The sequence below is a fragment of the Papio anubis genome, chromosome 16, assembly GCF_008728515.1.
Source record: "Papio anubis isolate 15944 chromosome 16, Panubis1.0, whole genome shotgun sequence".
NCBI classification, from domain to species: domain Eukaryota; kingdom Metazoa; phylum Chordata; class Mammalia; order Primates; family Cercopithecidae; genus Papio; species Papio anubis.
This window is the reverse complement of record NC_044991.1, coordinates 79858030-79885114: the sequence shown is the minus strand read 5'-3', so window position 1 is coordinate 79885114 and position 27085 is coordinate 79858030. Positions and strand designations below refer to the sequence as shown.

The following is a 27085-nucleotide window of genomic DNA, read 5'->3' as shown; positions in this document are numbered from 1 at the left end:
ATAAGCTAAAATTCTTTACTTAGGACATAGAAAGTGCCCAATAACTATTGCTATTATCATTATCAATCATTATCATTATGTGCTGTCTTTCCATGCTGATCTGCCACGGCGCAACGTGTCTACAACACCAACCCCAAATCATGAGATCCTCAGCCTCAGATCCAGAGGAAGAAAATCATGTTTCTCCCTCAAGCAGCCAACAGAACTTCTAGCCTTGGCTCTCGATGGCCATAGAACTGCTGTTCTAACGGGCCAGTGAGAGAGTCCAGGCCTGATGCTGAAGGCTGGGTTCAGGTTGCCCAAGTCAGCAAATAAAACTACAAGATGCCAACTTATATTTGAAAATATAAGTTATAAATGATGAATTGTGGGGTTTTTTATTTTTTGAGATAGGGTGTCTTTCAGTTGCATAGGCTGGAGTGCAGTGGTGTGATCACCACTCATTGCAGCTTTGACCTCCTGGGCTCAAGTGGTCCTCCCACCTCAGCGTCTCAGCCAGTAGCTGGGCCCACAGGTGTAAACCAACATGCCCAGCTATTTTTTTTTTCTGTAGAGAAAGGGTTTCACTATGTTGCCCAGATTGAACTGACACTTCTGAGTTCAAGTAATCCTCCTGCTTCAGCCTCTCAAAGTGCTGAGATTACAAGCATGAGCCACCACATCCAGCCGAATTATTTCTGATGTAATATATCCCATGCAATATTTGGGAGATAATTGTACTATAAAAGTACCAGTCTGGCCAACATGGTTAAAGCCCGTCTCTACTAAGAATACAAAAAAAAAAAAAAAATTAACCAGGCGTGGTGGTGCACACCTGTAATCCCAGCTACTCAGGAGGCTGAGGCAGGGGAATTGCTTGAACCAGGGCGGTGGGGGTTGCAGTGAGCCAAGATCACGTCACTGCACTCCAGCCTGTGTGACAGAGCAAGACTCCATCTCAAAAAAAAAAAAAAAAAAAAAAGTAGACATTGTTTGTTTATCTGATATTCAAATTTAACTGAGCATTCTATATTTTATCTGGCAACCCTATTTGGGGCCCATTAAAACCAAATTACCTTAGCTGAGAGGGTGGTGGGAGCTATGATTCATTAACTGAAATTTTGAGGCTGTCTTATCAAAATCAGGTGAATGAAATGCTTGGAGCAGGGAAAATACACACACACACACACACACACACACACACACACACGTACATAGACTTCCTCTCCAAACATCTCGTTTTCCAAAACAAAATCATTCATAGACATTGCAAACTGAATATCCATGACAAATAGACATGAAGCTATGGTAGAGATCTAAAAAATGCAAAGTTTAAAGTATGAAAAACTACCTACTTGTACATAAGGTAATTGTAATCCAATCTCACTGATGTTTATGACAGACAAAAAATTTCTATTTTTTTTCCCTCCAGTCATTCAGTTGCTGGATGAAACCCCCAATAAGACATAAAGGAAATCACAGCAGAGTGTAAAGACTCAGAGAGAATATAATTATATGATAGGGGTGTGTGTGTGCTGTAAGCTTGCACATATCTATCTCTTTCTTGAAAAAAGATTGCATAAAGAAAATCTCTGATTTCATCGAAAACAATAATTATGTCAGTTATACCAAGAAAAGGATTATAATACTCAGAATTTGGAAGACTTGGTAGCTCACAGTCTAGTATTCTGCATATTTGTTGCAAACTAGAATATGTTGAAATGATATATGCTACTATGTGTCTCTGTGTGTATACAGATATACACATACACATATATGCATTTTTTTTTTCATTTCTCCCTGGTCTTAGCCTGTGATCTACTTAGATCTGGTAAAAAATCCACCGTGGAGACATGATAGAAGTTAACAATATTATATGAATTTCAATGGTCTTAAATTAGACAGCTCTTAGAATGCCAGGATCCAAGTCCTTTGATTTTATATAACTGACAACTTCTGCACAGCACTTTAGTCAGGCAGACTCTACAACAATTAAATAAGAACAAAAGGCTTCTAGTAGACATTACTGCATATAGATATGTGTGTGTGTATATATATATACACACACATATATGTATGATGAACAGTTAATTTTCTCCCTTTACAGATTCCACTAATAGCCTGAGCTGTAGCCTCAATTCTCTCATTCTTTGTACAAACTCAAACCTTGTGATAATGGAGGAGTTGCATTTATCTCTTTTTTTAAAGTGATTTTCCCAAATGGACAAAAGAGTTTGACATGTGAAAACAGAAGATTGTTTTGTTTTTAACAAAAATAAGAAATCTGTTTTTTAAAGTCATCAGCATTGAATAAGAAACACTGCATTTATTCATTCATTTTTTCTTTTCTTTTCTTTTTTGAGACGGAGTCTCGCTCTGTCACCCAGACTGGAGTGCAGTGGCCCAATCTCCGCTCACTGTAACCTCCCCCTCCTGGGTTCAAGAGATTCTCCTGCCTCAGCCTCTAGAGTAGCTGGGATTACAGGTGGGCACCACCACGCCTGGCTGATTTTTGTATTTTTAGTATAGACGAGGTTTCACCATATTGGCCAGGCTGGTCTTGAACTCCTGACCTCAGGTGATCTGCCCGCCTCAGCCTCCCAAAGTGCTGGAATTACGGGCATGAGCCACTACACCCAGCTTCATTCAATTTTTCATTCGTTCATCCAGGCACTAAGCACAAAGGACACAGCAGGGAATGAGGCATATTGTCTACCCTCCTGGAAAGAGACTCTTCCACTCTGGAGCAACAGGATTTTTCTGTTGCAAAAACCCATGAAGTGCTTCATGCGTTTGTGTCTCTTGCCCACTGGGAGAATGCGAAGAAGAATAGGAGTCATTGGGATGAGTTGGAGATATTTGATACACCTGTTGTCCAAAGGGTGGTAAATGTATCCTCTAGGACACAACACTGTTTTAGGTGGTATACAGACGAATACTTTCAAAATTTTATCATTTATTTATTTTTATCAATGAAAACCTTATATGTGGATTTTTCATTACTAATTACTATGTTCTTTTAACAAGCATTTTTAAGTTGTTTAAAATAGAGTTTGTGAAAAATAATTAGTTAAAAAATAATATAAGTGGTTCATGGACCAGCAATATTTACTGGAAGTGACTCAAGCGGCAAACACTATTTTATGTCCTTTCAGGCACCCCAAGAGTCAGGTAGACTCTTGCCTACCTGAGTTCCTCCTGGCTTGTCGCTTTGGGGCTGATATTTCTTTCATCACAAAATCCTTTGGCAGATGTTGCAGAATAAGATATAAGAGCAAATAGTCTTGAGGGAAAAAAGCACATTAGTTTACGGTAATACAAAAGCGTAAGTCAACGACCTGGGCCTTTCTGACATTTTGTTAGGGGACACCCATAGAGATGGGAAAAGTGTCTGTGAAGGGGTCAAAGGGTGAGGAGAAGTGGTGGGGGGTGCTGTATAAAGCTTCAGGGATTTGGGTGTATTAAGCCCGATATGTATCAGCACTGATTGCCAGTGTCCTCAAATCACATAGGATGTTTAGAGCATCAAAAAGAAACAAGGACATTCTTGGTTCTTTGTGGAGGACAAAGTGCTTTATGCATTTCATTCAATCTTCCAAAGACATAAAACCATGGGGTGGCATTGTTCCAATCCTCACTGTACATTTGAGGACATAAATGCTCAGACTTGTGAAGTAACTTGCCCAAAGCTATTATTCGGCCAAGCCAAACTGGGACCCAAATCTAAGTTCTCTAGTTACTTGCCCATTCTGTCCTCTTTTCTATTTATGTTCCGTTTTCCAGAAACACAGCAAGAAAAAGTATGAAAATAGAAACAGAATGTACCTCCTTCTAATTCCTTTCCTAGTGATCACTGCTGCTACCCTTTTAGTGTTATTTTTGTCAGGAGCTTTTACCAGGCTAACAAAATAAAGCTTGACAGACAGACAAGCAGACAACCTAATTCCAGGACATCTTCGTGTTATTTTTTTTTTCCTTTTTTTTCTTTTTAAACGAACTACAATTTATATTCAGGACAGCTTTCTATGCTCATACCTCAGTTGCCCCTCATTTGGAGGTTTTAGCAACGGAATATCTCGCTCTATGGATGTGCCATTCCACACGGAGCCAGTCCCACTGAAGGACACTTAGGCATTTTCGGATTGTTTTCCATCCAAGCACTAATGCAGTGACCTTCCTCATACATGTCTCTCTCCACATGTACATATGGGTTTAGGTAGAATTCATTTCAGTCCATGAATTTGCTAGACTGGACTTTTAATTTTCAGTTTTGATGCATACTGGCAAATTGCAATAAAACCAGCATGGATTGCATGAACCTGCAACAACTCAAAAAGATATTTTAAATGAAATAAAATACAGCAAATAAAATGCAAACAGGAAAAAATAATAGCAAGTAGCACTTATCCAACACTCCATAGTTTGCAAAACACTTCCAATACTTTCCAATGAGTCTTTTCACTTGATCTTTTTGATGAAGGAATTCTTCCTGAACCCCAGCTCCCCAAGTTAGGTTAGTGGCCACATTGTTGAAATTTCTGTTGAATATCAGGCCTCTATCCCCTGCTCTGCCTATGGCAAAACTGTTATGTTTAACGACATGGTTCTTTGTATCCTTCAGGGAAAATTTTGAGGCCTCACATATATAGAAGAGCAGGCAGCTCTGACTGGCAGCATTGTGTGTGTGAGTGTGTGTGTGTGTCTGTGTGAGTGTGTGTGTGTGAATGTGTGTGTGTGTACATGCACATGCATGTTCCATATTCAGCACTTTAAAGGATCTATTTTTGATCTATATTTGAACTCCAATTGCTTTACCAAAAGCCAAGTTGTATTACAAAAATATGACAAAATTTGTATTATCAGCATCACTTACTCAGGAATGATAAATCATCAAACTGAAGCAATGGGGATAATTAGGCTGCTTATATTTGTGGATATGGTGCACTTTTTGTTTTTATTTATTCTTCTCCTTTTTTTCTATCCCCACTCTTCCCCTAGTCGGTCCATCCCTACCTTCTTTAAAGGAATTGGATACATACGATTTAATTTAGGGGCTACTGGATCTCTTTGCTATCCTAGAACAGTCCACAGATCAGCAGAATTGACATCCACCCACCGGAAGCTTGTTAGAAATGCGGAACCCCAGGCCCCATCCCCAGACCCACTAAATCAGAATCTGCATTTCAACAAGATCCCAGGCGATTCAAGTGCGAATTAAAGTTTGAGAAACCCTGCCGAAAACCTTTCCTCCATTCACCCAAGATAGAAAATTGATTTTTAAAATATAACAAAATAAAGAACCAAACCCCAGCTAGGACCTGTGCTAACCTGCATTGACAAAGGCAGGGAAAAACAAAGGAAGGGAAAGAGAGAGGAAAAGAACAAAAGGGTTAATTATTTACTAATCTGAACATGTAGACCTTATTTCAAAAACGCTGTGAAAATATTCTTTTCCTATTCCTGTTTTAAGCGCCCATGTTTTATATTTCTTAGGAAAAGGGGCTAAAAGCTAGAGCACCATATATTTTGTACAGGTAGGGTTTTAATATGCTTCAGAACCCCCAGTGCCTAATGAAAGCCTTTTAAGTAAATCTCACGAAGCTCTAATCTCGAAGAGCTTCCCATGTTCTTCTCTGCTGTTCTTATTTAATTTTTAATAAGAACAATTCCACGCTGCTCGAAAGCACGGCTCAATTAAGAAATACTCCTACCAGGCATCTTTGAAATCTTACAGCATTCTCTTCCTTCTGTTTCCTGATGACCCTCAATTTGGTTGTGTCGAGAGGTTTGTGGGGAGGAGGGGAAAAACGAAGCTTATTTTTTAATTGCAAGTTCAATTTCACACTGTTCTTTATGAGATGGCAAGACTGGTTTTCAAAGACAGAAAGGCAACAACTCATGTAACTGCTGCCAGAAGGCTACAGTGGAATATCTTAGTATCCCATTTTGAAATTTCAAGTGGCATCTTTGATCTGATTCCTTAGGCATTAGATGTCCTTGAAGTTATATTGAGGTCATGAGAAATAATTTTGAAAGAAACAATTGTGTCTAAATCATAGAACCCCAACCACAAGGATTTTAAAGTCATCTAAACTTAACTCCCTTATAATGTTGTATGGTTTATAACAGGAGAATTATTACTTAGTTCTTCCTAGTAAAATTTACCTTGCATTAATGTGTCCTTTCTAAAGAACAGTTTCTATAGATTTAAATCTAGCCACAAATTTTCACTAGCTACTCCTATTTTTCAGCTGAGAATTCATGTTGACACCTATATCTGCATATCTAGTACATCAAAACACATACATGCTTGTATATATATGTGTGTATATGACAACCAGCACCAATGGTGTTGCCCATGTTGGTTAATTTCAAAAGCAGAAGAATATAATTGTAAACGTACAAAATTATGCTTTTTTTTTTTTTTTTGAGACGGAGTCTCGCTGTGTCATGCAGTGGCGCGATCTGGGCTCACTGCAACCTCTGCCTCCCGGGTTCACGCCATTCTTCTACTTCAGCCTCCCGAGTAGCTGGGACTACAGGCGTCCACCACCACGCCCAGCTAATTTTTTGTATTTTTAGTAGAGACGGGGTTTCACCGTGTTAGCCAGGATGTTCTCGATCTCTTGTTCTCATGATTCACCCGCCTTGGCCTCCCAAAGTGCTGGAATTATAGGCGTGAGCCACTGCACCCAGCCACATTCATTATTTTTATTTGTAACCCCCACTCACTGCTTAAAATGTGAGGTAGTTCACTAAATTAAGCATAATACAAATGAGACAATTATATATAGAATCATGAGAGGGGAAGAAAGAATAGCAATAAGGCGTTATTATACATCAGAGCTACAGCAACACTGGCCATTTAATGTAACTCTGACTTTCCTAGCGGTCGAGACAAAAAGGAAAACCTACTGAACTACATGTCTCGTCCTGTATCATAGGAGAAAATGATACACCAAAAGTAAAAATTTCATGGCCACAAAGAGATTTTCACCTGAAGATCATATAGATCTAAGGATCAAGTTTATTTAAAGCAAAAAAAAAAAAAAAAAAAAAAAAAAAAAGCTTTTCCATCTGAAAGGGAGATTCACAAATTCTAAAGGTGGGGCTCATATTTTGCTCAAGAAGGACACTGGATTTGTTCAAACGCTTGGATGAACAAGGAGTGTCCCAAATTCTCAGTCTCCAGATGATGTAACCTGCAAGGGATGAATTTGAAACAAGTTTTTCCAAATCATAAAATAATTTTCTGCATGGGATGAAAATAATTTTCATGGAATGAGATCTAAGGAATCCCATTTTAGGGATTTTAAGAAACCTAACAGCCATTGTCTTCAAATATGGCTATACAAAAGACAAAAGACAGCAATATTGGTTTTTATTTGAATCATCTTGATGATAATAACTTAGAGAGGGGATTTCGACAGGTAGATAAGATAATGCTGTCCAAAGTAACGAAGTTCACTTTAGGGATGGAAGTCAGAGATCTTGTTGGCTCCAAATGTTCAATGTCCCTCCTAACCATCGGACATCCCTAGCAAATTCATCAAGGTTGTATCTCAGATTAGCCCAACTGCTAATATTCCGTTTGACTTATCTGGAGACTCAGTATCTTTAGAAACCAAATGTCTTAAACTAAAAATTAACATCCTACCATACAAATTTAGGAGCTTGCAAGTTTATTTAACTCAGTCATAAAGGATCTTTTTAAAAATAAATGTATTGGGATATAATATATGCAACATAAAAATTTATTCATTTCAATGATATTTAGTAAATTTAAGAAGTTGTGCAACTATTACAATCATCCATTAGAGAATATTTCATCACTCCAAAAAGATGATGCAGTTAATTTTTTTCACCCTCAAATCTAGGTACTAATGGGAATCTATTTTCTGTTTTTATGAATTTGGTTTTTTGCCATTTTATATAAATGGAATTACACAGAACGTGGTCTTTTGTGTCTGGCTCCTTTCACTTAGCATGATGTTTTGGAGATTTATTCATGTTGGAGTATGTATCAGGACTTCAGTCCTTTTTACTGACAAATACTTTTCCATTGTGTTGGTATATCACATTTTATCTATCCATTCATCATTTCGTAGACATTTGGGCTGTTTCTAATTTCAGCCACAAAAAAGCTTTCCCATCTGAAGGGGAGATTCACAAATTCTAAAGGTGGGGCTCATATTTTGCTCAAAAAGGACACTGGATTTGCTCAAATGCTTGGACGAACAAGGAGCATCTCAAGTTCTCAGTCTCCAGACGATGTAACCTGCAAGGAATGAATTAGAAACAAGTTTTGACAAATCATAAAATAAGTTTGTGCATGCCCCTGCTTTTTATCCTTCCTCCCCTTGGTGATTTTTTTTTTTTTTTTTTTTTTTTTTAGACAGAGTCTTGCTCAGTTGCCAGGCTGGAGTGCAGTGGCACAATCTCAGCTCACTGCAACCTCCACCTCCCTGGTTCAAGCGATTCTCCTGCCTCAGCCTCCCTAGTAGCTGGGCCTACAGGTGTGCGCCACAGCACTTAGCTCATTCTTTGTATTTTTGGCAGAGATGGGGTTTCATCATGTTTGCCAGGATGGTCTCGGTCTCTTGACCTCGTGGTCTGCCTGCCTCAGACTCCCAAAGTGCTGGGATTACAGGTGTGAGCCACTGCACCCAGCTGTGAATTTTTAATAATTATAAATCTAACACTTCTTGAAGGCTTATAATATTTGAAGCTTACAGCAAGTTTACACTATTATCCAATTTAATTTTCACACTAACCCTATGAAGTATTATTTTAATAAATAGGGTATCAAGCCTTTTGGCAATTAATACTCAAGATCATCCATCTAGGAATAGGTAATAGGGAAATTCAAAAGCTCATACTCTCACCTGTAATCATAGCACTTTCAGAGACTGGGGCAGGAGGAGTACTTGAGGTCAGGAGTTCAAGACTAGCCTGGAACACATAGTGAGACCCCCATCTCCACACAAAATTTTAAAAATTAAAAAAAAAAAATTAGCCAGGTGTGGTGGCTCATGCCAGTGGTCCCAGCTACTCAAGAGGCTGAGGCAGGAGGATGGCTTGAGCCCAGGAGTTTGAGGCTGCAGTGAGATATGATCCCACCACCGCATTCCCACCTGGATGACAGAGGTCCTGTCTCAAACAAACAAAAACTTCATAACGTTACCCCAGAGCCTTAATAACCACTGTCTCATACTGCCTCTTGACATTGTAATACAGATCTCACCTTCTCAGCAAAGTCCCCTCCTGACTTAGGACTAGCTTAGAGACTTCCTGACTTAGGACTAGTCTCCTAAGCTTCCTTAGCTTGGTCTCCTAAGCTTAGAGACTCCCAGTAAGTGTTGTTTAGACCTCTGTGCTTATTCATGACACTCATGGCCCTGGTAATTTCAGATCCACATTTCCTTTCAGCCTGTCAGTTTTATAATGACAGAGAACTGAACTTAGCTCTGTTCCCTTCTTCTTGTTATACCCCACTCCCTGCCCCATCTTGGACCTATCTTAAGCCTTCAACAAACATACATTAAATATATCAGTAACGTTTTAAAACTTTTATTTTAGGTTCAGGGGTACATGTGCAGGTTTGTTACATAGGTAAATTTGTGTCATGGGGGTTTGTTGTAAAGATTCTTTTGTCATCCAGGTACTAAACCTAGTACCCAATAGTTATTTTGTCTGCTATTCTCTCTCCTCCCATCCTCCATCCTCAAATAAGTCCCAGGGTGCATTGTTCCCCTCTTTGTGTCCATGCATTCTCATCATTTAACTCCCATTTACAAATGAGAATATGCAATATTTGGTTTTCTGTTTCTGCATTAGTCTGCTAAGGATAATGGCCTCCAGCTCCATCCATGTTCCTGCAAAGGACGTGATCGCATTCTTTTTAAGGCTGCATCGTATTCCATGGTGTGTGTGTACCACATTTTCTTTATCCAGTCTATCACTGATGAGCATTTAGGTTGATTCCATGTCTTTGCTATTGTGAATAGAACAGTAACGAACATACGTGTGCATGTGTCTTTATAGCAGAAGGATTTATATTCCTTTGGGTATTTATCCAGTAATGAGATGGCTCAGCCCAATGGTAGTTCTGTTTTTAGCTCTTTAAGGAATAGCCACACTGCTTTCCACAGTAGTTGAACTAATTTGCACTCCCACCAACAGTGCCTAAGCATTCCCTTTTCTCTGCAATCTTGCCAGCATCTCAAATTTTTTGACTTTTTAATCATAGCCACTCTGACTGGTGTGAGATAGTATCTCCTTGTGGTTTTGATTTGCATTTATCCAATGATCAGTGATATTGAGCTTTTTTTCATATGCTTGTTGGCCGCATGTATGTCTTCTTTATATGAGTAATTTTGAAAATTAAGACAACTTCCTAGAATTTATGCCAGGATAAGTTTGTTAGCTGCCAAGCACTTCCAAAACGTGGTACGATATTTCCACTTTTGTTAGAGTATTTAGTGTTGGTATTTAAATATTGGAGCATAGTTGCCAAATACAAAAAATTTAATTTCAGCATATCTGATGATAAGCAGAGCCTGTGGAAGTGAACTAACCAATGGGGTTGTTTCCTTCAGTGGGTTTGAGACAGTAAATTTATGTCATAAACCTAAGAGAAGATGCGGTCCTTTCTGGTTATTAGTTATGAATGTCTTTGTCTGCATGTCACAGACACCTGTATAATAGTGGTCTAACAAACAGGGAGCCATTTTTTTTATAGGCTGAAAACCTTGGCATCAGGTAGTCCAGGCCAGTGCAGTGGCTGACAAGGTCATCAGAGGCCCAGAGTCCTTCTAGCCTTTGCCTCTTCCATCAGCACGTTGGGTACCATGGTGGTAAATGGCTCCTGTAACAACTTATCATGACTGAGACCAAAGTAGGATGAAACCAGAGGAGGATGAAATAGTCATGACAGCAAAAATTTTCCAAGGGTCACTGTATCTATCATTCATTCATTTAACACACATTTACTGAGAAACTACTATGTGCCAAGCACTGATCTAAGCTCCAGGGATAGGACAGGGGAAAAAGCAACATCTGTCTGCTATTCTGGAGGTTATGTTCTAGGCAGCCCTCAGGGAGCTCCCATATTCTGAGTGTTTATTAAGGTCTAGGCCATGATTTCCCACTTTGTACTACTGACACTAGGGACCAGATTGGTCTTTGTGGTAGGGTCTGTTCTGTACATTGTAGAATGTTTAGCACCATCCCTGGCCTCCATTCACTAGGTGCCAGAAGCACCTGCCCCACTCCCACCCTAGCTGTGACAACCACAAGTGTCTTCAGACATTGTCAAATGTCTCCTGGGAGGCAGACTTGTCTCAGTTGAGAAGCACTGGTCAAGCATTTTTCCAAGTGTGACAGGCGTTAGCTCATTTAATCTTTGCAACAACTCTGTGAGGTATTATTAACCCCTTTTCAGAGATTTAAGAAAAGAAAAACAAAACAAAACAAAACAAAAACCCTAGCTATTGAGACACTGAATAAATTCTCCAAGATTGCAAAGCTGGAAGCAAAGCCCACTTCTTCCGTCCACCCGCTGCATAGCCTCTTATTGGGCAGGGGAACATCATGGCCTCACTTAGCTGCCTGGAATTCGGGGTCAGTGACAGCATGACTGGCCGATCCTAATCCCAGTCCATGCCTTCATATATCAAATACATAAAATGCATGTTTCTGGTTTAGAAGAGTGCCTAAAACATAGGAAAAAATACTCAAGTTATAGCTACTATAGTCATTTTATTTTATTTTATTACTTTTTTTTTTGACATGGAGTTTCGCTCTTATTGCCCAGGCTGGAGTGCAATAGCATGATCTCGGCTCACCGCAACCTCCACCTCCCAGGTTTAAGCGATTCTCCTGCCTCAGCCTCCTGAGTAGCTGGGATTACAGGCATGCAACACCATGCCCAGCTAATTTTGTATTTTTAGCGGAGACGGGGTTTCTCCATGTTGGTCAGACTGGTCTCGAACTCCTGATCTTAGGTGATCCACCCGCCTCGGCCTCCCAAAGTTCTGGGATTACAGGCGTGAGCCACCGCACCAGGCCTACTATGGTTATTATTATTGCCTGGATCTGAGCACATTGCCGCCCAAAACAAAAATGAGGTTTATTTGCAAGAGAGAAGCTTGGGCTGGACGTCATGACAAACATGACAAATAATGGTACATTATATAATAGCACATCACAGTGTCAGCAACATCCTGTTTCCTAATGCTGGGGGATCAATTTCAGGTAATAGCTCTACTAAGATATTGAAATATACGTAAAATAGAAAGGAAAGTAAGACACAGTCCTCTCTTATATCATTTGAAACTGGAAATTCACCCGTCATGAGAACTTAACTGCTTACTGTGAGTTTAGAAGTGATAATATGTTACAGGATTTAAGAGGCATTAAAACCCTGTGTTTTGTTCAGAGACTATTCCATTTTCTTCATCTATTGTTCCTGTCCATGAAGTCAAAAATGGATGAGAGAATTACGAAGCAGAGAGGAACAAATACCATCCGTAACCACTCCCGCATGAAAGGAAGGACCCATGACTGCAAACCAGGCCCAAACCAGGTTGTTATCCATAAAGATGTACAAGGATTTCTTCACTAATTTAACAAATATATATACAGATATATGAAAATCAAAAAATGTAGGATACAACAGTAAGAAAACAGACAAAATTCTTTCCGCTTCTAGAGTTTTCATTCTAGTACTGAGAGGCAAAAAATGAACAGATAAGGACAATACAGAGACCATATTTGCACTCAGGACGGTAAGACTCCATGACACTTCCCCCTCCTTCCTTAAGTGGCTTTGTTCTATGGAAACAAAGGCTTAGATGAGATTGATGAAGACTGAAAAAAATGTTTCAGGTAAGATTCAACCAACGAATGTTGATGAACCCTTTACAGATAAGAAAATTGAGTCCTAGAGAAATGAAGCATCTTGGTCAAGGTCATACTGTGTATTAATCAGGAATCTTTCTGATGACAAAACAAACAAACAAAAATACTCATTCAAACTCAATCCCCCCAAAAGGGTAAATTTGGGTCTTACAATTGGCATGTCTGATTGGTAAATCTTGGCACCAGGTAAGGTTTGATCCAGGACTTCAGATCCCCTTGCTGGAACACAGACTTTTTTGCATCTCTCAGTACCGCTTTCCTCTCTGCTTCACGCTCATTGAGGTTCACTCTGCAAACTTACAAAATGCCTGCCAGCAGCTCCAGGCTTACATGCTACTAGGCAGTATAACCTAGTCTCCAAGAGCTCAGCTCTGCAGCCAGATTGACAAGTTCAAATCCCAGCTCCACCGCTTGCAAGCTGTGTGGCTTCAGGCGCTTCTCTTTAACCTCTCTGTGCCTCAATTTCCCCATCTGTGAAATGATGACAATAAAAGTACATACAAAACAGGATTGTTGTGAAGATTAAAGAGATCATTCATGTAAAAGCATGTTCTTAAAGCAGTGCCTGGTACAGAGTAAACATACAGTAAGTGTTAGATATTGTTATTGCCAGTTTACCAATTCCAAGGGAAAGGGCTCCCTTTTCCCAATAACTCAGGCTGGGCAAGAAAGGTAATCCATTCTGCCTGGGTACTGTGCTCATTCCTCAGTCAGTCACTGGAGCTAGGGTGATAGAATAAATACCCTGATTGACCAACTTGGGCCTGGTTCCTACTGGAGCCATGGGTGCAGGAAGGTGCAGTCTGGTTTGAATCGCATGAACTGAACGTGGGAGAGAATGAACCTTCAAAACAAAACAGGCTGATGCCAGAAGGAGAGCAAATGGACGGTGGGCTGACAAAGGAGACAGCTGTCTACTCCAGAGAAGCTTTGAGGCATGTAAGGAGCTGGGGAGTGAAGAAAAAGAAGGGGAGATATGCTGAAAAACAAAGATGAAAATTACTAGTGGAGACACAGTGGGCAAAAAGGTTGGAAGAGGAGAATAGGTGAGCCACTGATCCATCACTGCACATCAACTCAAGCAAGGACACCCTGAGAAATGAAATTGAGTCGAACTCTGACATCCTTTTTCAGGCTAACATTTCTGGTGTGGGGACGGGGATGTTGACTTTGTTGTTAAATTTATTCTGAGATCTTGCTATTTTTTTGCCCATTTTCAGAGACTTCATATTACATCACAGATTTCTAGTGTCTCTTTTGACTAATCAAGACATTGGGGCCAGGCATGGTGGCTCACACCTGTAATGCCAGCACTTTGGAGGTTGAGGTGGGCAGATTGCTTGAGGTCAGGAGTTCAAGACCAGCCTGGCCAACTTGGTGAAACCCCGTGTCTACTAAAAATACAAAAATTAGCTGGGCATGGTGGCGTGCACCTGTATTCCCAGCTACTCAGGAGGCTGAGGCACAAGAATTGCTTGAGCCTGGGAATCAAAAGCTGCAGTAAGCCAATATCACACTACTGCATTCCAGCCTGGGTGACAGAGCAAGACTATGTCCCAAAAACAAAACAAAACAAAAGACACTAAGCACTCTGGCAACTGAATTCCCACATGGATGAAGGTGAGTTGCTTTTTTGGACAAAGCTGGCACATTCTAGTTCCTTGATATGAAAAATGGGGCCCATGCACCAGCACAAGCATCAGCTGGGAGCTTGTTAGAAAGGCAGAATCGCAAGCCCCATACCAGACCCTCTGAATGAGACTGAACAGTATTCCCAGGGGATTCGAATGCATACTCAAATGCAAGACACCCTGTGCCAGTTCATCACAGCCCCCACGTGGGTCATGCCCACTTATCTCATTGAAGGTCAGGACCAGAACTAGGATACTAGGATACAGCAAGAGAATTATGGAAGGCATAAAATTCATGGAGGCCCTCATTCCCAGTGTCTTGCAAGTGGTTCCTTGTTAGGGTTGTGCAAATGCAGAATGAAAATTTGGACAATCCTGAGAGCACACAGCTTTTTTTTTCTTTTCTTTCTTTTTCTTTTTTTCTTTTTTATTTTTTTAGATGGAGTCTTGCTTTATCACCAGACGAGTGCAGCGGCACGATCTCGGTTCACTGCAATCTCTGCCTCCCGGGTTCAAGCGATTCTCCTGCCTTGGCCTCCCGAGTAGCTGGGAGTACAGGCACGCACCACCACGCTCAGCTAATTTTCGTATTTTTAGTAGAGACGTGGTTTCACCATGTTGGCCAGGATGGTCTCGATGTCTTGACCTCGTGATCCACCTGCCTTGGCCTCCCAAAGTGCTGGATTACAGGTGTGAGCCACCCTGTCCAGCCACGCACAGCTTCTAAGAAGCTGTGCTCTAGACGCAGCTCTTGCCTGACTCTAGTCCTGGACCTCCTGAAGATGTTCAATTTACTGTCAATATCACATTTATATAGTATTAGGACTAGACAGGAGCACAGAAAAATCTAGTACAACTCCTTATTTTTGCAATTGGAAATGTAAACTAAAAAAGAGAATACAACTGGCCCAGAGTTGAGCTTCTGATTAGTAGCAGAACAAAGAAAATTCAGTCTCCTATTGCTAGGGCCCAGGAAGTTTTCCCCACAAAATCGCACCTGCTTCTCTTCCAAGTTGGCCGTAGGCCTTGGATAAGCTTATACTAAGGGGGATGAGGTCTTGCAAGTAGATTAAGGATCATGGAAAGCAAGATTTTCTAATTCCTTTATTAACAAATCATTACAAATGATCACCTATTGATAAATAACTGGGTTGCCTAGGTAACACAGATATACTTAAAGGAACTTGAAAGTACATTTTCTTTTACTTGATGAGAAAATCAATTTTTAAAATAATCAAAAGCAAAGATTTCTTAGATGTAACACCAAAAGCACAATCTATAAAGGAGAGAAAAGATAAATTGGACTTGATCAAAATTAAGAACGTTAGAGGAATGAAAAGACAAGTCATTGATAGGGATAAAATATTCAAAATTTAATTAGGCTGGGTGCAGTGACTCACACCTGTAATCCCAGCACTGTGGGAGGCCGAAGCAGGTGGATTTCTTGAGCCCAGGAGTTCAACACCAGCTTGGGCAACATGGTGAAATCCCATCTCTACAAAAAAAATAATAATAATACAAAAATTAGCCGGGCATGGCGGTGTGTGTCTGTAGTCCCAGCTATTCGGGAGGCTGAGGCAGGAGAATCTCTTGAGCTTGGGAGATGGAGGTTGCAGTGCGCCAAGATCGCGCCATTGCACTACAGCATGGACAATGGGAGTAAAACCCTGTCTCAATAAGGAGAGGGAGAGGGAGAGGGAGAGGAAAAGGGAGAGGGAGAGGAAAAGGGAGAAGGAGAGGGAGAGGGAGAGGGAGAGGGAGAGGGAGAAGGAGAAGGAGAAGGGGAGAGGGAAGGAGAAGGAGAGGAAGAGGAAGAGAAGAGGAAGGAAGAAAAGAAAAGAAGGAGGAAGAGGAGGAGGAGGAAGGAGAAGAAGAAGAGTTACCCAAAAAGGGCAAAAGACTTGAACAGATATTTTACCACAGAAGACATACGAATGGCAAATAAGTCCACGAAAAATTGCCACATTGCTAACCATTAGGGTTCCTTAAACACAACAAAGGATATATTCACTGCCTCAAGGACTTAGCATTAGCTGTTCCTTCTACCCGGAATGCTCTTTCCAATATATTCAAAAAACTTGTCTTCATATTTTTATGTCTTCATTCAAATATCACCCTCTCCACTTAATCCCTGCTTCCGGTGCCCCCTTCTCTCCTTCCCATCCTGATTTCGCTGGCTCACACTTATGACCTGACATGCTTTATATCTCACTCATTGACTTAGTCAGTTATCTGCTTGTGCCCTCTAAAATGTAAGCCCTCTTAGGGTAGGGAAGTTTTAAACATTTTACTCACTGTAGTACTCCCAGCGCCTGGAATAACGTTTAGCACATATTACAAGCTTAATAATATTTGCTGAATAAGTGAATCCACTTAGGTCTTTGCTCTTCATGTGTTCGTGGCACCTTACAGTAGCAGTTTTGTGGTTATAAGGCAGATATTTATCATTAGATTCAACAGTGGGAAAAAGAGCACTTATCAAAATGCTTTTCTTTTTGAGTTATCAGTTCATATAACAGAATTGCTTGAAAACCAAAATTTAGTATGAGATAATGGAAGTTATAGCACTTTATAAGCGGCAAAGCCCTGCATTATTCTTAATAATCAGACTTATGAATACCCACAGGCTAATTTCCTGAGCCTGAGATAACTTAATTCTCAGCAAGTCACTTTGAACTGTCTACACCTCAGTTTCTCCACCTGTCAAATAAACAGTTGAAAAGCAAATGACATCTCGCATCTTTTGGGAAGTTTAGCGTGGGGCATTAAGAGTCTAGACTGTTATCAGACACACCTGGGTTCAAATCTTGGCTCTGCTCACACACTCACAAGTCTTGGGCAGTAACTTAATCCTTTAAGGCCTCAGTTTCTGCATCTGTAAAATGGGGGGAAACGTCCCTGCCTCTTTGAAATGCCTTAAGAGAAAAGTGAGATAACACCTGAAAACGGCCAAGCATATAGTACGTACTCTGAAAAGGTTAATCTCTCCTTTCTTCAGTTTCTAATCCGTTTGTAACGCATCATCAGTGTCATCTGATAGCGTAGTTCCTTCCGCCTTGTAGAGAGATTTGATGTTAGTTTTGATTCTAACATTTATAAATCTTCAAAATGAAAGAATTAAAGCTGCTAGCCAGTAAAACTTAATTACTAAATGTTCCCAGGTAGAAGTTTCCCCCCAAAATTGAGTTCCACCCACCCATCTGGGCCTGGAGAGTCAGTAAGGGTAGCCACATTACACATTGCTCTATTTTAAATGCCACAATGAACAGCAGAGGCTTCACTGCAATTAAATAGTCCCTGCTGACCACTGAATATACAGTACATCATGTCAGGAGAGGCAAAACTGTCAGATTAGTGGAAATTCATTTTGGGATTGCTGGGTAATTTTGAGAGCTGACAGCCAAAGAAAAATCCATGATCCCTTGTGTGTACCAGCATAGATTACCCTTGGACAGGAGTTGCTTGGGAACTCAGAACGCAGCAGTGCTCCAGATTCGAAAGCTCACTTCTAGAGCAAAGTTGGGAAAGAAAATGTGAGTGCCCAGCTCATTGTTTTAAATTCTAAAAACTGGAAAGAGATCTCGGTAGTATCAACCCTGGCTAGCAAATAGGAGGTGTGCTCATAAAGCTGGAATATGTTTTTGTAGTCAGTCACCTCTGAGCTAACGATTGGGAACTACTCACCGAGATAACAGCTGGACATTAGTTCAGGATGCTGAGAGGACCTTATGGTTTTGGACTCCTTTGTCTGAATGGACATGTTTAAAATTGTTTTCTGGGGGTTGCTCGATCCTAGATGAAGGTCTACAGCCTCTCCACTCCAATCAGCAGCCAATGCTTTCTATATAAACCTGCTTTCTCTATGAAAATGCTTTCTCTATGAAAACTTCTTCATGGGAGAAAAAAAAAAACAAAAAACATTGCACTATGTAGATCTGCTATGGAGGGCTCAAAAGCAATAACTAACATGAATTAAGCTGCTCAATGTGTACAGGCACTGTGCTTCGGGCTTTCCCTGTATTATCTCTTAGTTTCCACTTGGATCTTATGAGGTTGGCATCCCTGTACCCATCACATGGACGAAGAAGCCTAGAAAGGCACAGCAATATGACTGCAGTCACACCACTATGACAAGAAGTGACCAGAGTTCGATTCTAATCATCTCAGTCTACAGCAGGGGCTCTCAACCAGGAGTTTTTGCCCCACAGAGGGCATTAGGCAATGTCTGGAGACATTTTTGGTTGTCGAAACTGCTACCAGTATCTAGTGAACAGAGGCCAGAGATGCTGCTAAACACCCTACAGTACCCTCCACAGCCAAGAATTAGCCAGCCCTAAACACCAACAGTACTGAAGCAGAGCAATGCTGCTCCAGGACCGTGATTCTAAAGTGCAGTCCCTGGATCAGGAGCATCAGCATCAGCTGGGATCTTGTTAGAAATACAAAATTTAGGCTGGGCACGGTGGCTTACGCCTGTAATCCCAGAACTTTGGGAGGCTGAGGAGGGTGGATCACCTGAGGTCAGTAGTTCGAGACCAACCTTGCCAACATGGCAAAACCCCGTCTCTACTAAAAATACAAAAATTAGCCGGGCGTGGTGGTGGACATCTGTAATCCCAGCTACTCGGGAGGCTGAGGCAGAGAAATGGCTTGAACCCAGGAGGCGGAGGTTGCAGTGAGCCGAGATCGTGCCACTGCACTCCAGCCTAGGCAACAGAGTGAGACTCCATCTCAAAAACAAAAGAAAGAAATGCAAAATATAGGGCTTCACACCAGACCGTCAGAGGGCATGGGACCAGTAACCTGTGTTTTAACAATTCTCCAGGTGATGCTGATGCAGGCCAAAATGTGAGAACCACTGGTCTAGGGTCATCAGAACATGCGACTGATCTCTGCTGCCCACCCTAAATGTTCACAGATCCTCTAAGGCTGATATGGTTTGGCTGTGTCCCCACCCAAATCTCATCTTGAATTGTAGCTCCCATAATTCCCACGTGTGGTGGGAGGGACCTAGTGGGAGATAATTGAATCATGGAGGAGGGTCCCCCATACTGTTCTCATGGTAGTGAATAAGTCTCACGAGATCTGATGGTTTCATAGGGGGAAACCCCTCGCACTTGGCTTTCATTCTCTTGCCTGCTGCCATGTAAGACATGCCTTTTGCCTTCCGCCGTGATTGTGAGGCCTCCCCAGCCACGTGGAACTGTGAGTCCATTAAACTTCCTTTTCATTATAATTTACCCTGTCTTGGGTATGTCTTTATCAGCAGTGTAAAAAAGGACTAATACAAAGACCAGAACAAAATTAGTATCAGGGCCTTTGGCTTGTAGAATTCTATCCCTGTCCGAATTCTAGACTGTCAGACAGCTTTTATTGTTTCTGAAGCTACGAAAGGATGCCATTGACCTGTCCAGGTCCTCCCCTGGGATGTCCAGGAACCAGACAATGTGATGGTGAATTCTTCAGGAAGACTTAGAGTCCCCACCAATGTTTCTCAGAACATTGAGGTACTGTTATCTGCAATTGCACAAATGAATATATATTGACTGCCCCTCCCCCACTCACCAATTGATGTCAGATTCTGGGAGAGATACATGTACAGATGTCATCTCAATTACTACCATTAATAAGGATAATGATAATTACTGTTTCTGGAGGACTTTCCATGGGCTAGGCATGCCTGCTAAACATTTGACCTGCATGATCTCACTCTTCATCACTACCTTGTGAGTTGGGTGTCATTATCATGTCCATTTTAGAGACGAAGAAACTGAGGCTTATGTCTGTAAGTTAGAGACCTTCCATCTGATACAGCAATGCTCTAACTGGCTGCCAAATTAAACAAGTTAACTCTGTGGGGAGTGGAAAAAGGGCACCAGGCTGGGATTCGTTCAAGTTTTGCCACTGAAGTCAATTTCTCCCATTATAAAATAGAAGGTTTAAACTAATGCAGACCTAATTTTCTTCCACTTCTAACTGGTTGTAATTATAATGTGTAATAATGTTTCTATTTTATTAGGATCAGCACAATAAACACTATCGCTATTTGCATTGATATTTACATTGATTTCATTACATTTCACTGAAATTGCATTTTTAAGTTTTCCAAGTATTTTCCCATCCATAATTTCATTTCAATTCCCAGCTGTTCCGCGAGGTGCAAAGAGAATATGCGTTGACTTCCTTTTATCTCTGAATACTGGAATGATCCTTGCTACATGCCTGGCAAGTGCTGAGTGCTTTATAATCCTTGTCTCTTGTGACCCTATGAGACAAGCATTACTATCCCTACTTTTTAGATGAGAAAACCAAGACTTAGGGAGAAGTCAAGGCCCAAGAGCACACACTGTAAGCGCTGAACCTGCATTCAAACTGATGGCAACCAGCTGATTCCCAAGCCCCAAGCTCTTGGCCCCAGTATGCATAGCTCTTCTGAGAAACTGAGGTACAGAAACAGCCAGGACTTCGCTAATCATATTTATTGAATTGAAGCCTAGAATAATCGCCTCCTTTCCTGGGGTCCTGCTACTAGAACACGATTGGACTCGACCCTCTCCTTTTGGGGAGTGGGAGTGGGGCGGGCATAGAATCAATGCATGGTTCATCTTCACAGTGACTGAAATGAAGCTTACCTTCCCCCACTGCACTCCGCCATGGAGGGTGGGGTGGGGGCGGCTCTGCATAGCGCCTGCTCTCTTTAAACAGATGCACCGGCCTCTTGGGAGATGAAGCTCGTTGGTTCTGTCACTCGTGAGTAATGCACCATAGCTCCCTAGTGGGGAAAATGCCAGATTATACAATAGCATGCTTTGGTGTGCAACTGTCTTTAGAATAACAAATCTCCTCTTCTGCTTGTGAGCATTACGCTTTAATAAAAACAAAATAGTGGCCACAAATCCCAGCTCTAGCTAAAGGGCATGTCTTCTAAATTCATGTTACACCCCTCACCATACCCCACCCCCAACACACACCTTTCATCACTCACAGGGAGTGGGCAGCCCGTGGCTTTATTTACCTTTGTCTTTTGGTGGGAGCAGACAGAGGGAAAAGAGTTTCTCAGCCTCAGCACTGTTCACTATTGACACCTTGAGTGGAATATTTCTTTGTTGGAGTGTTGGGGTGAGGAAGGGGGGCTGTCTTGTGCATTGCAGGATGGTTAGCAGCATCCCTGACCTCCACCCACAACCCACCACGCACAAATCTGAGCAGTGCCCCCATTCCAGTTGTGACAATAAAAATATCTCCACATATTGCCAAATGTCCCTTGGGGTCTGCATACTCTTGTATGGAAAGTGTTCAGTCCCAACAGTAGACAATGTACATTAGATCTCAGCAGCATGGTCCTAGCTGCGTGTTACCCATTCCTCCCCCATGGCCCTTTAGGGGAAAATAAGGGTGTTGCAAATACCATGCACAGCTGGGCCTGGAAGGCTGGGGGCGAGGGTGCTATGCAGAAATCAGGCTCTCAGGCGGAGACACAGCCCAAGCTCCTGCCCACCCGCTCTCAGCTGCGCTGGCACCACCTTCACACATTCCAGACTTAGAGGTGAGAGCTCACAAGTGAGAGAAGTGTAGGAACCCAGCAAAGCCACAGGTTGGAAATAGCACACGCTGGGAATGCAGAGGGGATGGGTTTCCTTCCTGCCTGCACTAGAGCCGCGCAGTACGGTAGAAATACGTTTAGGAATTCTTGTTGCAAATGGGCATGGAATTAGTATAGGCCTCCAAGTACTGCCTCTATTTCTGAGACTTGGTATGCCTCCCGAAGGGTATCGTTTGCCCCCACAGAGTTTTTGAAATGTGGAATCGTTGCCAGCATTGGAACAGTGTTTTGTAAAAATACAAATGTCAGATGTGAGGCTCCTTAAGAAAAATCGGACGTTCTGGATGGATGTTATTGGGCAATTGGCCTGCAAGCTCACATGGCAACCCTGGGCAGGGACTGGGCGATGGCGTCCCTGTAGACGAGGCAGGTGCTCTGGTGTTCCCCAGGGACCCACTCAGCCACTTCACCAGTTTACACTGTCTGCCGGGACTCCCTAGATACTTAGTTGAATGCCCCTCCGCTATGTTTTAAAATGTGTTGTATTAAGCACTGTTAAATGTATTCAAAAATACATTTAACACGTGTATAAGTTAGAAAGTGCACCAACAAAACTAGCATCCAGGAACCTACAATCTAACTTTAAAACTGTCACTTTACCTTGAATATCCTCTTATTTTCTCCTCCTCTCCCACTCAGGTATACATTATTCGGAATTTTGTGTTCATTATTCTCATGTCTTTTTTGTATTTAGTTTTATTCCATATGTATGCATCCTGAAATAATATGCTACTTGGTTGTTTGTGTTTGAGGTTTGTAAAAAATTGTATCATAGTGTATATAGTCTTAGGCGATGTTTTTTTCACTCAACTGTATGCTTCTGAGATGCATCCACATGGTTGCATGTAGCTGTGACTCTTTCATCTTCACTGCTGTATAGTATTCCAACATCCCAGAATTTCACTTGGCTCCCTCCTTCTCAAGGATAAGCTTTCTAATGACACTGCCTCAAAAAGCTTTGGAAGCCATCAATTCAAACAACATGATTTCTCATTCTTTTCTCTTTAAGCATTCAGTTTGGGTTTTTTTTCCAAAACACTCGCCACAATCTGCAATTACTTGTTTTTGTTGTTTTGTTTTGTTTTGTTTGTTTTGTTTTTTTGAGACAGGGTCTCACTTTGCTGCCCAGGCTGGTGTGCAGTGACACGAACAAGGCTCACTGCAGCCTCAACTTTCTGGGCTCAAGTGATCTTCCTTCCCCAACCTCCCATTTAGCTGGGACCACAAGCATGTGCCATCATGCCCAGCTAATTGTTTGTTTGTTTGTTTGTTTGTTTTAATTTTAGAGACACAGTCTCACTATCTTGCCTAGGCTGGCCTTGAACTCCTGGGCTCAAGTGATCCTCCCACTTCAGCCTCCCAAAGTGTGGAGATTACAGACGTGAGCAACCATGCCCTGCCTGCAATTACTTTTTTTGTTTGCTCACATATTTGTTCATTACTGTTTTTTAGCAGACTATGTTCCCTGCAGGGAGGATCTGCCTACTGTCTTTGCTGTTACCCCAGCACTCAGACAGAACTCAGCAATGTTCTTCATGTACAACAATGAATATGGGAAACAATGAATATGTTTTTCTCAAAATTTGATAAATATTTGTGGGCAAGGAAATGAGACTGTAGTCCCTGAAGAATGCTAACTGGCCTTTTAAACTGAAGGTAGAAATCTAATATGCCTTATTCACTGTGCTTGAGGCTGAAGTGCTTGGTAAATATTTGTAAGGGTTGTGAAGAGAGGTGATGTGTGCAAATTCTAGAACATGGCTTCTCAAGGACCTTGCCCACCCCTCTGAACTTACTTCTTCCCCCTAGCTGAAATGTGGGTATGGTAGTAAACCATTTTGAGCCAAACAAGGAAGTTGTCAAAAAACAGAGAAGCAACAAGTAAGAAGGGGCTGGATGACTGATACTATGGTACTGCCGTACTATAGCAGTCCTAGGCTTAGAGAAAGAAAGAGCTTCTCTTTTGGTTCAGCCAAGCTCATACTGGGTCCCTATGACAGCAGTCAACCTCTGTGCTAATGAATTCGGTCTGTTGGTAGAACTCTGCTGGGAGGGGAGGGAATTTGTTGCCCCTAAGAAGATGTACCCAAATACTAAGCAATCCTCTGACATTACCCTCCTATCTACTGCCCCCATAAAGGTGATGAATGGGCCCCCAGGATCCAGGTGCCCTCCCCCAAGCACCACTCCCTTCCCTTTCTCCAAGCTACCTCGCTCTCTCATATGTCTTTCCTGATCAACAGCCCTTTAAAATTCTCTCTCTCTTTCTTTCACCATTTGGTTCCATCTCACCAACACTGGTTACTCGACTTTACTCTTGGAGTATCAGATGATCGGAGAGGGAGAGAGCAACAACAACAACAACAACAACAAAAAAGCTTGAATGGGAGTCAGAGGGTAACCCAGTTAAGCCACCAAAATTTCCAGACTTTACCCAGAATCTCCTTCAGAATCTGCCCCAAGACATAGAATAGATGGTCAAGACCCAAGAGAATGTAACTTTTCCCAAATAGTTATGGCCTGAAAATTTTTAAGGCAGGCGTAATCAGGTGTCCTCCTTAACCAAAATGAATTCTTCACAAACCACCTGTAGCTATGATAAAATGACTTCCTGGAGAACCTGCCAAAGCAAACCATTTATGAAACGTACACCAAGGAAACTAAAGGAAGTGACTTTCTGCAAGAGATCATTATTTATACACCAGGAAAATGTTGAGGAACATTTGCCAAAAACAATAGTTTTAGAAGTATTGGTCGGCTGCTGATCCATCTGACAATAATTAGCTAGCAAGAGCCATTGTCTGTCTCTTCAGGCCACGTCAGGTTTGATATCATCAAGCCAGACCATCTGAAAATAAAATAAGGCATATTTTTCATTCCCTGGTATTATTGTCAGTCTTTAATGGCATCAGCTTATGGGGAAACAAGATCTAAACAACAAATGGCAACCATTTTTTGAGTTATTCCTAAATGCCAGGTAATAAAGTATTCTACACATATTGTCTCATTAAAATATTATAACAAAACTATTATGTACATACTATCCCCATTTCCATCTGAGGACAATCAAGGCCTGGAAAAGCTAAAGAATTTCCTGTAAGGCCACCTTTCTAGCAAGGTGTAAATTTAGGATTAAAAACCAGTTCCTTCTTTGTTCTTAATAGGTGTGACAGTGTTTCTCAAATTCCACCCACTTGTGTACCACATCAAAAATGTTTGCCATGTCTATGCAACAACCGTTATAAAGACATGAAATGCTTTACTTTCAATAATTTTCCCTTCATTTTTTTTTACTAGATTTATATAAAAGGGAAATATTTTACAAAAACCATAAACATAAAACACCAAGTGTCGTTTGCCTTACATAGATGACCAACTTGACTATGTCACAATATAAACATTAAAATGCTATAAAATTCTATCTGGACTTGTTGTCTGTTGAAGGGTCTGAGCCTGAAGTCTGCTCTTCCTTTGTCAAAGAGGGAGATTAACAAGTGATAGTGTGATGTTAAAGACTACACTAGCACCAACTGAGACTTTCTCCCCAACCAGACAGAAGGACCTAAAGAAAATCCAATGGGCAAATCTTTCCTACTAGGAGTGTCAGTGTTATTTAATCATGAGTCAATGTACCCACAGATCATTTTGTTATGTTTTGTCTTGCTTTTGTGAAATGCCATATTATGGTGTGCTGTCATCCAAAAGATGTGTATTGGAAACACAGATTGTATATATCTTCTTTCCTTTTACTTTAATTGACACATAATGTTGTACATATTTATAGGGTACATTGTGATGTTTCAGTACATATAATGGATAGGAGAGATTTTTAAGATTCCACTTCAATAATGTAAGTACCACATTAAGTTTGGTCACCTTGAAACCCATCACTAATTCCTGCTCATGAATTAAAAATCTAAGAAAAGCAATAAAAGTAAAAATTTACCTACCCTTTCTCAAGATAGATGTATCCATTAATTCATTGATTCATTCATTTCAGAAATGCTCATTGAGAGCCCCAAGTGCTGAGAATAAAACAGCAAGCAATACAGACATTGTCCTGCCCTCACATAGCTTATGAAATGAAATCATCTTGTGATTGTACCTAAACTAGGTGGCAACACTCATTGAACAGCAATAGTACACTTGAGTAAAGCCTTCCTGCCCCTTAAGAAGAACATGGAACTGAGAAGTTAGACTAGCAGATAGATATGGAGAAGAAAGGATCATTATCTGGCCTCTCTCAGTCAGTTTTCTGAAGTGACAGCACTAAGCAACTGTTCTTGGTTTATTGATGGAGAGGAGCCAGCCTCCTGGATGTGTTGTCCAGCATCTGAGTTTCCACCATTTCTTTCACTTACTGCATTTCCTTCTCAAATAGAGGAGTCCCAGTACCCTCTCTTATCACCAAAGAAGCAGTTGTAATCAGCCAATCCATACCTGGAATCAAAAAGACCTCGCCTCAAGTCTTGGCTCCATCACTCTCTACCTGTATGACCTGGATGTGTGACTTTCCTAAGTTCCTTCATCTGTAGAATAGGATCATAATACAATCTGTCTTTGGAGTTACTGTGAGGACTGGGTGAGACAATGCACAGAACTGTGATCACCTAATAGCCAGAGATAGTGTCCCTACAAGATCTTGTTGCAGCCTGAAACCCCACCCATGCAAAAATGAATGTATTAAGACCCTGAGCTACTATAGCCATACAATATGAAAGGGCTTCAGAAAAAAAAAAAAAAAAAAAAACCACTGGGATCCTCACCCTGGGGGCTTCTAACTCCCCTGTTCCTGGGAGAGACTCACAGTCACCACTGAGCATGTTCCAAGGAGCCTTGATGTGTAAGAATGTGCAGAGTTACCTGTATTGCTGCCAGGTCCCACTTGTCATTCACTAAACCAGTAGTTCTCAACTAGGGGTTATTTTGGCCTCAGGGGATATTTGACAAT

The 27085-nt window shown here is 41.3% G+C and overlaps 1 long non-coding RNA gene across 1 annotated transcript in view; it reads right to left on the bottom strand.

Moving 5' to 3' along the window:
- LOC103887945 overlaps nt 1–27085 on the bottom strand; it is a 41260-nt gene that overhangs the window by 3139 nt on the left and 11036 nt on the right. The window contains exons 4-5 of the long non-coding RNA XR_004179115.1: nt 21164–21303; nt 13052–13371 (exon numbers count right to left, since the gene is read on the bottom strand). This is a non-coding gene — a long non-coding RNA (uncharacterized LOC103887945). The remainder of the gene's footprint in view (nt 1–13051; nt 13372–21163; nt 21304–27085) is intronic.